This window comes from Armigeres subalbatus, chromosome 3 (assembly GCF_024139115.2).
Source record: "Armigeres subalbatus isolate Guangzhou_Male chromosome 3, GZ_Asu_2, whole genome shotgun sequence".
Taxonomy (NCBI): domain Eukaryota; kingdom Metazoa; phylum Arthropoda; class Insecta; order Diptera; family Culicidae; genus Armigeres; species Armigeres subalbatus.
Window position 1 is genome coordinate 243,029,273 of NC_085141.1, and position 17,464 is coordinate 243,046,736.

The window sequence follows — 17,464 nt, forward strand, 5'->3', positions numbered from 1 at the left end:
ATGTATCCACATCTTCCAGGCGTATACGCAGATAGAGAATTAATATGACTAGACCAACATTTGAAAAGAGCGTATCAGTCAAAATGTATTCCTTCTTATTCTTCGTCTACATATACTGTATGTACATACATTTGCTCACTAGAAGAATCCTGTGCACCTTTCTAAAATGCACGAAGATATGTATTTCCAATTGAATTTCACAGACCGATAGTCTTATATGCAATTAGCTCGACATACTGAGCTATTGTCTATGTGTCCTTGCCATATGTGAATAGCTTTTATGGTCAGTATGATCTGAAAGCAATCTTAAATGAAGAACTTTCAGCAATTTTAATGATCTTTCAACCCGTTCTGGATTATTTTTTTTGCAAATTCCATGCGAAGATCTAGAAATGCCCACAAATCTGCAATGTTCTTTACATATTGTGCAAATAGTCAAAGAAGAGCTTATTACCTTGATTAACTGTACACATCGTAGTTGCTAATCATGATTGGCCGAGAAACAGCAAATATGCACAGCGAACGTTCACTCTTCAAAGGGACCCGGACTAAAATTTTTATTACTGACAATATCAAAAACTTTTCATATTCTGAACCATTGAAAATAACAAAAAATATTCAAAGTTTACATTTCGGAAAACGTGTCACAGGATTTGCCACATGCATTTTAAAGGGGTGCGATTTGAGGGATTTTGACACAGAAAACGAATTTCCCGCCCTTTTGAAAATACATGGGAGACCAAATCCCGTGACACGTTTTCCACGAATCCCATAAATCCCGCCCACAGATATAGAAGCGAAATTTGCAGACAAGCTCCTGATCTGCAAACTAGCCTTAAACTACGTAAGGACCGAAATCCGACCAAATTTTCCCTCGGTTTGAAACTCGATTTTGTTCAGCTGATTTGTAAATTATCATTTAATGTCGTCGTTTTTTCTAAGTGGATGAATTCGAAATATTAGGAATTATTCAGAAAGACTTTGAATGATTCTAAATGTTTTGAAAAGAATCAAACGATTGGAAAACATGTAGTAAAGCAGATTTGAAAAAAAATACCATATCTACTCGCAAGATTTAAGAAAATCGAAAATGAACTTAATCTGGAAATCAGAATGTCTGTCCCTGCGCTTCATTTTGTTGACGTTGGGCGTGACCAGGATATACTTGCCTACCAAATTAACAGTTGCGCTCAATCCACTGATGAAATTGGCCAAAATTTAATGCCTTCGGAATAAGCAGAAAAAAAGTTAAATGAAATGGAACTGTATGAAAAAATTTCCCGGAGAAACGCCTGTTGTCATTAATTGTTTAAAACCTTGAGAAAATTCGATCGATGGAAAATACATAACGACATAAATAACATTCTTTTAAAAGCAACACTAATAACATAACATCTGACACTTTTTTATGGGTTCCGTCTACTTTCTTTGTATTTGGTTTTAGATTCCTGCGGTACATATTGAATTTGTTTGAATAATATTTTGGAGCTCTTTGGGAGAATCAATGAAAAACGGGACAAAATGAGGATTTTTAAGACTACGACGGGACAGCACAATAAGGTCTAAAAAACGGAACTGTCCCGTTAAATACGGTACGTATGGTCAGCCTACCGAGGAATGCTCGCATCTCCGTGAGCGCTATGGGAAAGGAATCATTGGTTAGTTGAGAAGGTAATTCGTGTGAAACCCCTTGGTAAGCGACAAAATATTTATTGTAAACGAAGCTATTTTGAAAACAAGAAGACAAAAACTGAGTTTCAAATCAATGCAACGCAAGATCAATGTGCATCGTTTATTAATCTTCTACAACACAATCGATTTCGCACTAAATAACTTTGTGCTCTTCGATGCAGACATTAGTTTTATCACTTCACGTTCACTCACGCTAGCTGGCGTGATCAGCATCAACACGATCGATTGCACACTGGTTAAACAAATTTGTGCTACGCGAGGTAGATTTTTCCCACTTCGCGTTCTCCCGGACTAGCTGCCGTCCCATGACCAGCATCCACACGATCGTTTCCGCATTCATATAGAAGAAAACTACATACGAATTTGTCGACTAAGAATGGGGTTATGTAGTAAGCGTTAATAGGAATATTGTATAACCTAAAGTTTTGAAAACAACTTTACGATTTTGTTCAGCGGCGCAGCCAAAATTTTGTATAATATAAAGTATGGTTTAGGTTTAAATTTGTTACGAAATTCCGCGGAATTCCGTTAAATTTCGTTAGAAGCTAGTTTTTTCTAGCGAAATTTTTGTAATTTTACGAAACGAAACGAAATCAATAAATCAAATTTCGCCATGCTCAAACTCCGCGAAATTCCGCGGAATTTCGTTTCGAATCACCTAAAACGAAATTTTTCGAAATACCGCATATGCTTACCAAATGTACAAAAAAAAGTTAGTTTTGATACATAATATTTGTGGGGGCACGGGTCCATGCCCCCCCCCCTTAATCTGGCCCTGCTTCCATATATACATATAAAATTACGGAGCAGAGTATAATAATGTCCTGTGGGGGAGAAAAGGTTTAAAAAATGTGCGTGTCAAGCTGAGCCGAGATCTAGCTGACAATCCAAGCCAATTCTCTAAGGCAACATAACAACGCAGAACAAAATTTGGCCTTTCAGGTGGCGCACACTTTGATTGTTATTTTCTTGTTTTAAATTTTATTGTTGTCTGACGGCAGTATTTATTTAATTTTATCCGTCTCGAGAGCTTCTCTCAGGTACTGTCGAAGCCGACCCTAGTGGTTTGTGTGTGAATTGGCACTCACTGAACCATCCCACCTTCAAACCATAAAGTAAAAACTTTCTAAAATGTGCCTGGCATTGTGCCCCGGTGTGCCACCCTCTCCCTTATACGCATCTTATTGAAAAATAGTGTATTTTTCTATAGAAAACTCCATACTTTTGAATTACGCCAATTCTTCGTTTATGAAATGGCACTCACGAAACTTTCACTACTTTATAGTATGAAGTCTGAACTTTCAGAAGAGTACTTGACATTGTGATTCGGTTTGCCACCTTCTCCCCTATACGCAATTGAAATCAGTGTGAAATTGACTTTAAAAGTTTCATAACTTTTGCTCACATTTTTGTAGAACATCACAAATCTGAGTTTTGTTTAGAAAAAAAGTTATACCAAAAATTCTAAATTTAAGGGAGTTTCCATAAAAAACGCTCATATCTCCAAAAGTATTCATCGTAAGAAAAAAAGTTTCTATAGCAAAATGTCATATTTTTGCTAGATCTACAACTTTGCCGAAGAAACTTTTTTTTATCACGTTCGTGAAAAAAGATAGATTTTCAACTTTTTCAATAGTAGGTACTATTGAAAAATAAAATCCACTCAAATATGGGCAATATTTTTGTGTTTTTTTCTCTGAAGACACTACTTAGATCACATCAGCCGTTTGGGCACAAAACAATTAAGTTCATCAAATCACGGGTTCCGACCATTGTGGAAGTCGTTTCTCTGCGGTTGCGGTGCTACCAATGGCGGATCGAATGTCTCTCAAGCCATCTTCAAGAGACGCTACGCCTAGCTGCTCTTCCGTTGGGAGTGCCACTTCCAGCTGCTGCGCGTAGTCTTGGGCTAGACTACCGTCTTATAGCCGCCCAATGTTAAGCCGCGGCGTTCTACTACGCGTAGGCATACTGGAACGAGGTAAATCTTCTGCAGCCCCACGACCTCGAAGTTGCGGGGATGTTATTCATCGTAGAGCATCCTGTCGCTACCTGTGAAACATAGCGACTTGCAGTTCCATGTTCCAAGCTTAAAATCGTGATCCTTTATTCGTCGCCTAGATCGTTGCCGATTGTATCGAGTCGTATTATCTTCTATGTCGTTCGTAATGTTTGTTTTTATAGGCGGTTTATTGGACCTGCGCAAACCACCTGTCTCGTCGGAGGGCCTTCGTGTCAGGTCTGTTTAGCGTCCTACCTAACACCAGGACTGGGGCTTGGATTCCTAAACGAGTTTACAGTGGATTTTCCAACAAGTCTCTGGATTTCGAACGAATCCTCCCCGGATACCGGATCGAACTTTCACCGGATTCTCTTAGGAATCCTCCCACGAACGACTGCTACGGCAATCCACGAACGTTTCCTTCAGAAATCCAGGAACAATTCCTAAAGTAATCCGGTACCGATTTCTCCGCCAATCCGGGAACGATACCTTCGCAATCCGCGAAAGATTCCTCTTGCAATCTGGTAACGATTCTTTCGCAATCCACGAATGATTCCTCAGGCAATTCAGGAATGATTCCTCCATGAACGGTTATTCGGCAATTTGCGAAAAAATCCTCCGCCAAATCAGAAACGATTTATCCTGCAATCCGGGTATGATATCTACGGCAATTCGCGAACGATTTCTCGGGAAATTTGCAAACGATTCCTCCGGCAATCCACGAACCATTTCTATGGCAATCTGAAACGATATCTTCAGCAATTCATACGCAATTCAGAAAGAAATCCGATGAAAGTACACTGATCTAAAAAATTTCTATGAAAATACGTACTGTTGTGAATTAAATTCCGTTTTCATATTAAATGTACGTGCCTAATGAAATTCAACAACATATATGCTTTCACAATGCCTATTCTTCTTCTCCTTTTTGGCATTACATCCCCACACTGGGACAGAGCCGCCTCGCAGCTTGGTGTTCATTAAGCACTTCCACAGTTATTAACTGTGAGGTTTCTAAGCCAATTTACCATTTTTGCATTCGTATATCATGAGGCTAACACGGTGATACTTTTCCCAGGGAAGTCGAGACAATTTCCAATCCGAAAATTGCCAAGACCGGCACCGGGAATCGAACCCAGCCATCCTCAGCATGGTCTTGCTTTGTAACCGCGCGTCTCACCGCACGGCTAAGGAAGGGTCCTGAAATGCAATTTATTCTCAAACCGAGATGCCAAAATTCAGCTTTGCAGAACAGAGAAACCAAATTTTACCAAACCAAATTTATGAAAATATGTACGATCTTTTGTTAATTAAATTCGGTTTCCACAACAAATGTGCGTGCCACATAAAAATCATCAATCCACATGCCTTCCACAAGGCTCATTCTATGGAATGCAAACTTTGTTCTCAAAGTGAGAATCCGAAATTAAGCTCTGCAGAGGAGAGAAACTAAATTTCTAAAAAAATACGTACTTTTGTGAATTGAAACCCGTTTATCTTAAAAAACTGGACGTTCTGCAGAAAATCGTAACATGTATCTGAATTCAGCGTGAACAAATCTATTGCGTACTTTAAAAATGTTTGAAGGGAGCGAAAAAAGTTCCATTTTGTTGGATAGTGTTAATTATTCACAATTTAACTTCAAAGAAGTGCATTCTTATTTTTTGAAATGAAATTGCCATTACATTATTTCATAAGTCAAATATCTTACTTGGCCGATCGAAATATTCGGAAAATTAGTTCTAAGCCTAATAACCATTTCGGTTAAATGGAATTCGGCTAGGTGACTTTTGACCTAACACGGCCAAGTAGCATTGCATCAACTTTCGGCTGAACGATTTTCTCTCAAACGTTCATTTCTTCTTATGTATTGCAGAAAAAACGTTGAAGATTGTTATGGCTGTAACGATCCGTTCTGTTTCACGAAGTAAGCGGCTTAAGCGCCACCTTCGAATTGAAGGACCGCAAACTCTTGGAATAACCCGGTATGAGGACTCCTGATCAGGGCAGGCCAAACAGTTGATCAGAACTTCAAAAGTACAATTATGACCCAACCGACGCGATGCACATTAACCAAACCAATTTCAAAAATACAAGGAATAATAGGATAAATTAAATTTAGCTATTAAACACTCTCCAACTCTGAGCGGTAATAGTAGGATTAATCTCAGACTCAAACAATTTCGTTAAAAAAATTTCAAATAACGATCACGCTCTGGTAGAAGTTCGAACTAAACTCAAAGTAATAATATTTTATTCAATTTTCAACGAAATAAAAAAAAACTTATTTAACAAAAAGAAAATTTAATGAGTTTTACACTTTAATTAGTTCTGATTTCTAAAGATTTCGGTTCTAATCAGATTGACCGGCTACGGACCGGAAGACGTCTTTTTATTTAATATAATAATTTGCCCTAATACGTTTCGCAAACGTATGAACTAATAGGTCTGGCATTGATCTTCGACGAAAAATCTGTTCCTCGTCGGACGATGTCGAGTTCGTTGAAACAGGCGCTGCAAATATCCGTTGAACCAGCCTAACGAGCTTATGGCGATGACACGGGATGAACCACCTCGTGCGTGGGTTGAAACATATAGGGTAAATGCGTCCCTAGTATTGGTGAAGAGTCGAGCAATGGATGCGTTGCTCGAAACCACACGTCTTGGCGCGACGAGTTTCTGGCCACACCGAATTCACCACAATTTCGAAACCTTCACCGTTGGTTGCTCGTTCCAAAAAATACTGGTTCCTGCCTTGGCTTGGATCGGAAAAATCCACCCTGGATAAACTACCCACGTTGGATGGGCGGCAGTCTGATCAACGTGGTAGAAAAATTTCAAAATGGGCTCTCGGCCTATTGCTCACCAGCTTACCTGATCAATTTTCTTTCTATTCACCAAATTTTCAAAACTTGTTCAACTAGTCCTATCGATCTCGCCAAATTTACTTTTATCTTTTTATCTTTTATTGAGAGGGAAAAGCCAGCGGGAGTGGAGTTAAGAATGAATCTCACTCCTTCTCCCATAGGCATGAAACCTCTTGTTTTTTTTCATATCAACAGTTTACAAACCAAATGATACATTCTTGGTGTTTTTTAAAACTAGCTTAACTTTAACGATACAATATTGGAATATTTTCACTACGATTAACATAACAAATAACTTACATAGTATTGGACAAATATCGACATTTTTTTTTCAATGCAGAACGCGACAAATTAAAATCGAACACTCTATAACATTGATTGAAAATTCTACACATACTACTAATCGGTTCATTTTGGCCATAATTTGTACGGGACATAGGAAGACGAATAAAATTGTGGGAACGAAGATCACGACGACGAATATCAATATCTATAAGACGGACTAAACAACAACAGTCAATGTTTGAGAGCAGGAGGTCAGATATAAATGAAGCTTTAGCGACATCACGTCGTAAATACAGCGGTTCAAGTCCAATGAGTTGGCAACGATTCTCGTATCTTGGGAGGATTTTAGGATCGTTCCAAGGCAAGAGACGAAGCGCACAACGCACAAACTTGGGATGGATAGACTCAATGCGTTGGATGCCATTTTGGTAATACGGGGACCACACTACAGCTGCGTATTCCAATATTGGTCTAACCAAGGAGCAATATAGCGTTTTTAAACAGTACACACTTGTGAAATTTTTGTATCTTTTTGTAACTCGAAATAGAAATCCAAGACTTTTCGACGCTTTTGAAGAAATGTACGCTATGTGGTCCTTGAATGAGAGCTTACAGTCAAGCATAACCCCTAAGTCTTTCACGGTTGTATCCTTCCTTAAAGTTATGTCAAAGATTTTGTAGTCAAAGTTTATGATTGAATGCTTGCGAGCAAAACTTATAACAGAACATTTAGAGGCATTCAAAACCATCCGGTTGGCAACACACCATTCGGCGAATGCGTTCAACTGAGATTGCAGGTATGAAGCATCGGTTACGGTACGAATTACACAATAGAGTTTGAAATCATCTGCATACGAAACTTTGAAGCAGTCGATGGAGAAGTTTACATCGTATAGATATAATAAGAAAAGGTATGGTCCGAGATGGCTTCCTTGAGGTACGCCTGATGTAACGTTGAAAGATGTTGATATATTATTTCCGATTTTGACAGACATTTTACGACCAACTAGATAGGAACTGAGCCAATCTAAGATTTTTCCCTGAAAACCAAGTCGCTGCAGTTTGAACACCGCAATCTGATGATTAATTTTATCAAAGGCAGCTGATAGATCAGTGTATACTGCGTCAACCTGAAGACGATTCTGTAGCGAGCGAGCTATAAACGATACGTACGATACGAGGTTTGTGGATGTGGACCTCTTAGGGATGAATCCATGTTGAGATTCAGTAATATAATTACTGCAGCTGTGTGTTAAAAATGCTAGAACAATAACCTCGAGCAGTTTCGCCATTGCGCAGAGAGAAGCGATCCCACGGTAATTTGAAACTTCGCATTTGTCTTCCTTTTTATAGACTGGAAAGATGTAGGATGTTTTCCAAACATCTGGAAAAAACTCCAGAGCGTAGAGATGTGTTGAAAATGGCAACCAATGGTGAAGATAGGGCAGTAGAGCACTTCTTGATGATCAGCGAAGGCACTCCGTCCGGTCCAGGATTTGTCGAGCGTTTCAGTTTCGTACAGTGAAAGGGTGAGATCCAACAGTAGATAGAGTGGGTACATTTAGTGCTGCAGCAGATACTTGTTGTTCATTAAGAATCTCGTTAGTAAAAACACTGCTGAACTGGCTGCGGAAAAGTTCACAGATGTCCCTCGCTGAAGAAGCCTCAGCATCACCGAGCGACATAGACGAGATTCAACCAGATTCACTTTTTTGCTCGTTAACGTAATTCCAGAACTGTTTTGGGCTGTTTTTAAGGCTGTGTTGGATGTGATGCCGATTGGAACTAAAAAGCTTCGTTCAACTGTTGGTAGCGATTATTTAGAGAGATGTAATGGGATTTTAGCAGATTTGTTCGGTACTTCGAGTACTCCTTGAGAGCAGATCGTTTAGCAGCTTTTAGACGTTTGAGGTGTCGCGTAGACCATGGAGGGAAAGTCGGGCACGATGTACTCTTTTGGGAGTGAACTGATCAATGGCATAAACCAACACATTTGAGACAGTCATTGCGACAGCATTGGCATCCGAATCGTCGAGTATTTCGCTCCATTTAACACGAGATAAGAAATGATTCATTCCATCGAAATCAGTCTTCCAATATACGTAGGTTAGGGTTTCAGTGATTTTTTCGTAAACATATGGTTGACATTCGCTGAGCAGAACATGAAGCGCTGGGTGATGACGACTTATCTTAACAAGAGGAGCAGGAGCACGAAAAACAAGACTGCGTTCCGCTATATCTTCGCTGATAAAGCAGAGATTTAACATACGGTTATTTTCATTTTTTATACCACACATTTGGACTAAACCAGCAGTACTATAACAGTCCAGCAACCGCGTGATTGAAAAACTTAACGATGAATGTGATGGATCAGCAAATAGAAATGATGCATTGCTAGGAATCCAGTTGATGCCGTTGAAGTTGAAGTCCCCGATTATCAGAATCTTGTCACAAAGCGCCATTTGCGATATTATCCAGTCAAGCGAGTCAATGTGTTGATCGAAGAGGGATGCATCGTTCAGGCGGTCGGGCGGAATGTATATGACACAGATGAATAGCTTGTAATTGCGGAAGGCAAGTGAAACCCACAATTGCTCAACGCCCGAACAGTTAGGTGGAGATAGAAGATGCGCCTTGTATTGGGATCGCGCAGCTAAGAGAACGCCGCCACCAGATTGTTTTCTGCTATTGTTGGGGGAGCGGGCTTGTCGAGAGGCGGTGTACGGGTTGCCAGAGATTTGAGTTGAATAGTGCTATCATTAAGCCAACTTTCTGTGAAAATGAAGAGGTCGTAGGTTTCACAGGAACAAGCGAGAGCATAATTACTTCTTCTTCTTCTTCTTCTTATTGGCATTACATCCCACACTGGGACAGAGCCGCCTCGCAGCTTAGTGTTCATTAAGCACTTCCACAGTTATTAACTGCGAGGTTTCTAAGCCAAGTTACCATTTTTGCATTCGTATATCATGAGGCTAACACGATGATACTTTTATGCCCAGGGAAGTCGAGACAATTTCCAATCCATAATTACTTACTCGAGTATTGATACCACCAACGTTTTGGTAATAGACTGAAAGTTCATTGCTTAAACTAGAGTAACTCTGTTTATTGTGGGAGGTTGAGTTTGCGTCGGTGTCTGCGGAAGCTGATACACGTTGGGAGCTAATTGCAGAGTAGGTGTTCGAATTGATGAAGCTTGTTGCCGATATTGAGGGTACATCATCCGAGGAGGGCCACGTGTACGGATACGATGGGTCACAGCCGGGGACGGAAACGAGGTTGTTTGATACTCTGGTCGAACTTGTTTGTAGGTGTTCGATGTGCTGTCTAAAAAAAGGGCGATAGATACGCCTTCAGGCCAGAAACCATTTGAAAGAATTATGCTTTCAATGTTCTCAGGTACGTTCAACTTGAAAGAAAGGTATGAAAGAGGTCTCATGTTTCTGTCTTGACGAGCGAGCTTATGACAATAAATGAGATTAGGATCGCAGTTAGCCTAAGTTGAGACGTATGCGACGATATTTTCTTCCGATTCGTGTGGCATAAATCGAGTGATGTAGAACCACTTATCGTAGATAATAGGACGAGCTACAGCAAGAGTGGGTTTCACAGTTGTGGGAGAAGTCCTGGTATGGTTTGGTGAAGGATTAGGTGGCTTAATTACTGTATCGGAGAGAACAGTAATTCCTAAGTTATGTCTATTACCCCCTGGTGTGTTATGGGTTTGAACAAGATTTTTCCTGCTAACTACTACTGGCATATCGATATACTGCTGAGTGTGATTATCACTTTGGTTAGTGTAATATTGCGTTCTGGGTATACTTATAGTAGGTGCACTGTTGGATGGTAGTTGAGAAATATCCGAGCGTTGATGGTTGTTCGTGCAGATATGACGTGGTCCGTTGACATAGCCAGCGATGTTGGTGGTATTCGAAGCGCTAGTATAGTTGATTGCATTGTTGGCGAGCTGGTGAGCTTTGGGATGGTAATAGTGAGCAGCAGAAGTTTGATTGCTTGTAAATTCGGAGGTAGCAGTATCTCCGACATGTTGCGCGACGGGGGCATTGGTTATGTTTCGGCAGGTGTTGGCTTGAACGAGTGTGGTGGCAAACGAAGCGGTGGCATTGGCAGTGGATTCATTGGGAGCAGCAGTCGGGTGGCGAGGAGGCGCATGGATGTGGGCAGCGGGAATGGCTTGAGGCAGATTTTCGATGAGCATGGCTTGATTGTTGGCAGCAGTAGCAAAGTCGATAGTATTAACAGCAGTAGCTACGGTATCAACGGCGGCGGCAGGAATGTTGGTTGTATTATTTGAGGCGATGGAAGGTTGATTTGCAGAACGGTTGACTTGAGAAATGTTCGATGAAGCAGTTGATGAAGGCGGCTGCAGAATGTTGTCGATACCGTCTGAAATTGTAGAAACTATAGTGTTTGTTGCAATAGTTTTGGTTACTGGAACATCAACTTTCGTTAGTTTATCCGGTTGACGAAAAGATGATCGGGAAACACTACTCGTCCGGGGTCTCTTGCAATTATTATCGGCAATGATGGAATCGAACAGGTTCGTTAGGTTGAGAGGATGTTCGTCGAGTGTACGATCCGGAAATGGGTTTTCACTGGCATTTCGGGCACGAGAGTCAGGATGGATTTGGTGACAGCAGCTAGGCCTTGAGAGCGAATGTGAATACATTCGACAAAAACTTTGTAGCGTATCCATAACAGCACCGGTGAGTTTTAAGTTGGAAGTCGATCGCTGTAGAATTAGTTCCATAGAATCCGAGGCAGACTGCGAGCGATTTTCTGGCAATCGACAGAAGGAGCACAGCCAACAAGCACCAGGGCAGTCGCGAATTGTTTTGGCTATCGAGTTGTTCACATTAGCACATTTGCAGTGGAAGCTCTTAGCACAGAGCTCGCAGTTTATTTTTGATTGCGAGAGCCGGAGGAACCAAAACAATGGTCGGCATCACACTTGCTGCTTCTGGTCATATTCGTTCGACGCGCGAAAACAAAGCAGAAATGCAAAAACAAACGAACGAGCCAAGCGGAGGCTCACCGACCGAGCGGGATAATATCAAAAAAAGTGTCCCGTGTGCGACGAAAAATGTAAATTAAACACTATCCGCAGTAAGCCGGCAGAAATAGCTAACTAATGAGCTGTAATTTAATATTATTTTCGCAACTTTCACTTGTAAAAACTTATATCATACGGAGTAGATTATGAAACGCAAAGAACTGTTTACAAACTTTTCTTCTTCTTTACTGGAAACTATTGGGAAAATCAACAAAAATACTTAAAAAAGCTAATTAAAATCGCGAACTTACTTCGACTTTAGTAATAAAATGTGTAGAACAATTTGATTTGAATAACTTTAATAAAAATCACACTCCGACAATAATGTCTTAACGACTTGAACACTCCACCAGAAAGAATAATCGGACGCGAGACGAATATGGTTGAACATAAAAATTAATACGCAATAACTACCTGATATTGTCCTTTCAAACAATAGGTATTTTTTATGATCAGCTTTGGAGAAAGTTTCTCACGGAGAAAACGATTTTTCATTGGTTTCATATCTGCATTGCGTAATTATTTTTGGAAGGAAAATTCCATCACTTACCACTTTTTGAATTTAGTTCGGTTAACTCGCCTAGATTTAGTCTTCTCGCTAAACACGCTACTTTTAAGTTTAAAATTATTCACCTCATACCGAAATAATTCAAAAGTGTTTCGCTATTCTCCGATAGGTGGATTTATCCATGATACAAAACATAAAACATAAAACATAAAACGAGAAGTTGTATGATAATTAGGGTTACATGGCTTTGAGGTATCTAGATATATATCCCCAATTGGTGTCCCGGAACCAGTTCCGGGTTCCCCAAACTGACCAACCGATACGGATTTTTTCGTCGTATTTCAACATAAATTTTGGACATACTGCTTAACACGTACGTCCCCAACCCCCATTTTACGACAAAACTCAAAATTCAAAACCACGCAGCTCAGCCAATTTCTAACGGATTTTCAAGCAATCTTCTGGAATCGATCACAAAATTCCTATAGTTTTAGGAACCGAAGTCAATTTTTGTCCAATGGCCATGGTTCCGGATATATTCCGGGGAGTACTGGGGTTACCTCCCTCCCGGAAAAAATGGTCACTGGCAGATCGGCTTTAAAATCCATCGTGCGACATGTCAAACTTCATGATTTTGCAAAACAAGTACACTGGAGTACATTTCGGCGATTTTCGATCGAATTGGCCACCCTCCGGGTACTTCCAGGGCCTGGTTCCCTTGGGGAAGTGGCCAATTTTCATTCAATCTTGGAACCCATCTTGCGACATATCAAACTTCATGATTTTGCAAAACAAGTACACTGGAGTACATTTCGGCGATTTTCGATCGAATTGGCCACCCTCCGGGTACTTCCAGGGCCTGGTTCCCTTGGGGAAGTGGCCAATTTTCATTCGCTCTTGGAACCCATCTTGCGACATATCAAACTTCATGATTTTGCAAAACAAGTTCAGTGGAGTACATTTCGGCGATTTTCGATCGAATTGGCCACCCTCCAGGTACTTCCAGGGCCTGGTTCCCAAGGGGAAGTGGCCAATTTTCGTTCAATCTTGGAACCCATCTTGCGACATATCAAACTTCATGATTTTGCAAAACAAGTTCAGTGGAGTACATTTCGGCGATTTTCGATCGAATTGGCCACCCTCCGGGTTCTTCCAGGGTCTGGTTCCCAAGGGGAAGTGGCCAATTTTCGTTCAATCTTGGAACCCATCTTGCGACATATCAAACTTCATGATTTTGCAAAACAAGTACAGTGGAGTACATTTCGGCGATTTTCGATCGAATTGGCCACCCTCCGGGTACTTCCAGGGCCTGGTTCCCTTGGGGAAGTGGCCAATTTTCATTCAATCTTGGAACCCATCTTGCGACATATCAAACTTCATGATTTTGCAAAACAAGTACACTGGAGTACATTTCGGCGATTTTCGATCGAATTGGCCACCCTCCGGGTACTTCCAGGGCCTGGTTCCCTTGGGAAGTGGCCAATTTTCATTCGCTCTTGGAACCCATCTTGCGACATATCAAACTTTATGATTTTGCAGAACAAGTTCAGTGGAGTACATTTCGGCGATTATCGATCGAATTGGCCACCCTCCAGGTACTTCCAGGGCCTGGTTCCCAAGGGGAAGTGGCCAATTTTCATTCAATCTTGGAACCCATCTTGCGACATATCAAACTTCATGATTTTGCAAAACAAGTTCAGTGGAGTTCATTTCGGCGATTTGGCCACCCTCCAGGTACTTCCAGGGCCTGGTTCTCAAGGGGAAGTGGCCAACTTTCGTTCAATCTTGGAACCCATCTTGCGACATGTTAAACTTCATGATTTTGCAAAACAAGTACACTGGAGTACATTTCGGCGATATAAGATCGAATTGGCCACCATCCGGGTACTTCCAGGACCTGGTTCCCCTGGGGAAGTGGCCAATTTGCATTCGCTCTTGGAACCCATCTTGCGACATATCAAACTTCATGATTTTGCAAAACAAGTACAGTGGAGTTCATTTCGGCGATTTTTGATCGAATTGGCCACCCTCCAGGTACTTCCAGGGCCTGGTTCCCTTGGGAAAGTGGCCAACTTTCGTTCAATCTTGGAACCCATCTTGCGACATATCAAACTTCATGATTTTGCAAAACAAGTTCAGTGGAGTACATTTCGGCGATTTTCGATCGAATTGGCCACCCTCCAGGTACTTCCAGGGCCTGGTTCCCAAGGGGAAGTGGCCAATTTTCGTTCAATCTTGGAACCCATCTTGCGACATATCAAACTTCATGATTTTGCAAAACAAGTACAGTGGAGTTCATTTCGGCGATTTTTGATCGAATTGGCCACCCTCCAGGTACTTCCAGGGCCTGGTTCCCTTGGGAAAGTGGCCAACTTTCGTTCAATCTTGGAACCCATCTTGCGACATATCAAACTTCATGATTTTGCAAAACAAGTTCAGTGGAGTACATTTCGGCGATTTTCGATCGAATTGGCCACCCTCCAGGTACTTCCAGGGCCTGGTTCCCAAGGGGAAGTGGCCAATTTTCGTTCAATCTTGGAACCCATCTTGCGACATATCAAACTTCATGATTTTGCAAAACAAGTACATTGGAGTACATTTCGGCGATTTTCAATCAAATTGGCCACCCTCCGGGTACTTCCAGGAGCTGGTTCCCTTAGGGAAGTGGCCAATTTTCATTCAATCTTGGAACCCATCTTGCGACATATCAAACTTCATGATTTTGCAAAACAAGTACAGTGGAGTTCATTTCGGCGATTTTTGATCGAATTGGCCACCCTCCAGGTACTTCCAGGGCCTGGTTCCCTTGGGAAAGTGGCCAACTTTCGTTCAATCTTGGAACCCATCTTGCGACATATCAAACTTCATGATTTTGCAATACAAGTATAGTGGAGTTCATTTCGGCGATTTTCGATCGAATTGGCCACCCTCCAGGTACTTCCAGGGCCTGGTTCTCAAGGGGAAGTGGCCAACTTTCGTTCAATCTTGGAACCCATCTTGCGACATATCAAACTTCATGATTTTGCAAAACAAGTACAGTGGAGTACATTTCGGCGATTTTCGATCGAATTGGCCACCTTCCGGGTACTTCCAGGGCCAGGTTCCCTTGGGGAAGTGGCCAATGTGCATTCGCTCTTGGAACCCTTCTTGCGGCATATCAAACTTCATGATTTTGCAAAACAAGTACACTGGAGTACATTTCGGCGATTATCGATCGAATTGGCCACCCTCCGGGTACTTCCAGGGCCTAGTTCCCTTGGGGAAGTGGCCAATTTTCGTTCAACCTTCGTTCAACTTCATGATTTTGCAAAACAAGTACACTGGTGTCCATTTCGGTGATTTTCGATCGAATTGGCCACCTTCCGGGTACTTACAGGTAGACCTGTGCGCTGATTGATATTTAACCGGCGGTGGCGTGACAGATCATTTTCAGCCAGCGGCGTCACGCCGTTGGTGATTGGCGGCGGCGTGGATCAGCGTGAACAAGTTTCAAGCGCCAAAATTTATTCAGAAGTTCCTCCAGATATTCTTCCATAAGTTCCTCCACGAGTTTTTTTTTAAAGATCGTCATGAAATTCCTTTGGACATTCCTCCATATATTCCTCTATAAGTGCCTCTGGGAAATTCTTCCAGATACTCCTCCCGGATATTGTCTGGAAGTACCTTCAGGAAGCTTCTCCAAGAATTACTCCAGGAATTTCTCCAGAGAATCCTCCAGGAATTCCTCCGGAACTTCCTCTAAGAATTCCTCCGGAAGTTCCTCTAGGAATTCCTCCGGAAGTTCCCCCGCAAGTTTTTCTAGAAATCCTTCCGGAAGTTCCTCCAGAAATTCCTCCGGAAGTTCCTCCAGGATTTCCACCGGAAGTTCCTCCAGGAATTACTCCGGAAGTTCCTCCAGGAATTCCTCCGGAAGTTCCTCCAGGAATTCCTCCGGAAGTTCCTCCAGGAATTCCTCCGGAAGTTCCTCCAGGAATTCCTCCGGAAGTTCCTCCAGGAATTCCTCCGGAAGTTCCTCCAGGAATTCCTCGGAAGTTCCTCCAGGAATTCCTCCGGAAGTTCCTCCAGGAATTCCTCCGGAAGTTCCTCCAGGAATTCCTCCGGAAGTTCCTCCAGGAATTCCTCCGGAAGTTCCTCCAGGAATTCCTCCGGAAGTTCCTCCAGGAATTCCTCCGGAAGTTCCTCCAGGAATTCCTCCGGAAGTTCCTCCAGGAATTCCTCCGGAAGTTCCTCCAGGAATTCCTCCGGAAGTTCCTCCAGGAATTCCTCCAGAAGTTCCTCCAGGAATTCCTCCGGAAGTTCCTCCAGGAATTCCTCCGGAAGTTCCTCCAGGAATTCCTCCGGAAGTTCCTCCAGGAATTCCTCCGGAAGTTCCTCCAGGAATTCTTCCGGAAGTTCCTCCAGGAATTCCTCCGGAAGTTCCTCAAGGAATTCCTCCGGAAGTTCCTCCAGGAATTCCTCCGGAAGTTCCTCCAGGAATTCCTCCGGAGGTTCCTCCAGGAATTCCTCCGGAGGTTCCTCCAGGAATTCCTCCGGAAGTTCCTCCAGGAATTCCTCCGGAAGTTCCTCCAGGAATTCTTCCGGAAGTTCCTCCAGGAATTCCTCCGGAAGTTCCTCCAGGAATTCCTCCGGAAGTTCCTCCAGGAATTCCTCCGAAAGTTCCTCCAGGAATTCCTCCGGAAGTTCCTCCAGGAATTCCTCCGGAAGTTCCTCCAGGAATTCCTCCGGAAGTTCCTCCAGGAATTCCTCCGGAAGTTCCTCCAGGAATTCCTCCGGAAGTTCCTCCAGGAATTCCTCCGAAGTTCCTCCAGGAATTCCTCCGGAAGTTCCTCCAGGAATTCCTCCGGAAGTTCCTCCAGGAATTCCTCCGGAAGTTCCTCCAGGAATTCCTCCGGAAGTTCCTCCAGGAATTCCTCCGGAAGTTCCTCCAGGAATTCCTCCGGAAGTTCCTCCAGGAATTCCTCCGGAAGTTCCTCCAGGAATTCCTCCGGAAGTTCCTCCAGGAATTCCTCCGAAAGTTCCTCCAGGAATTCCTCCGG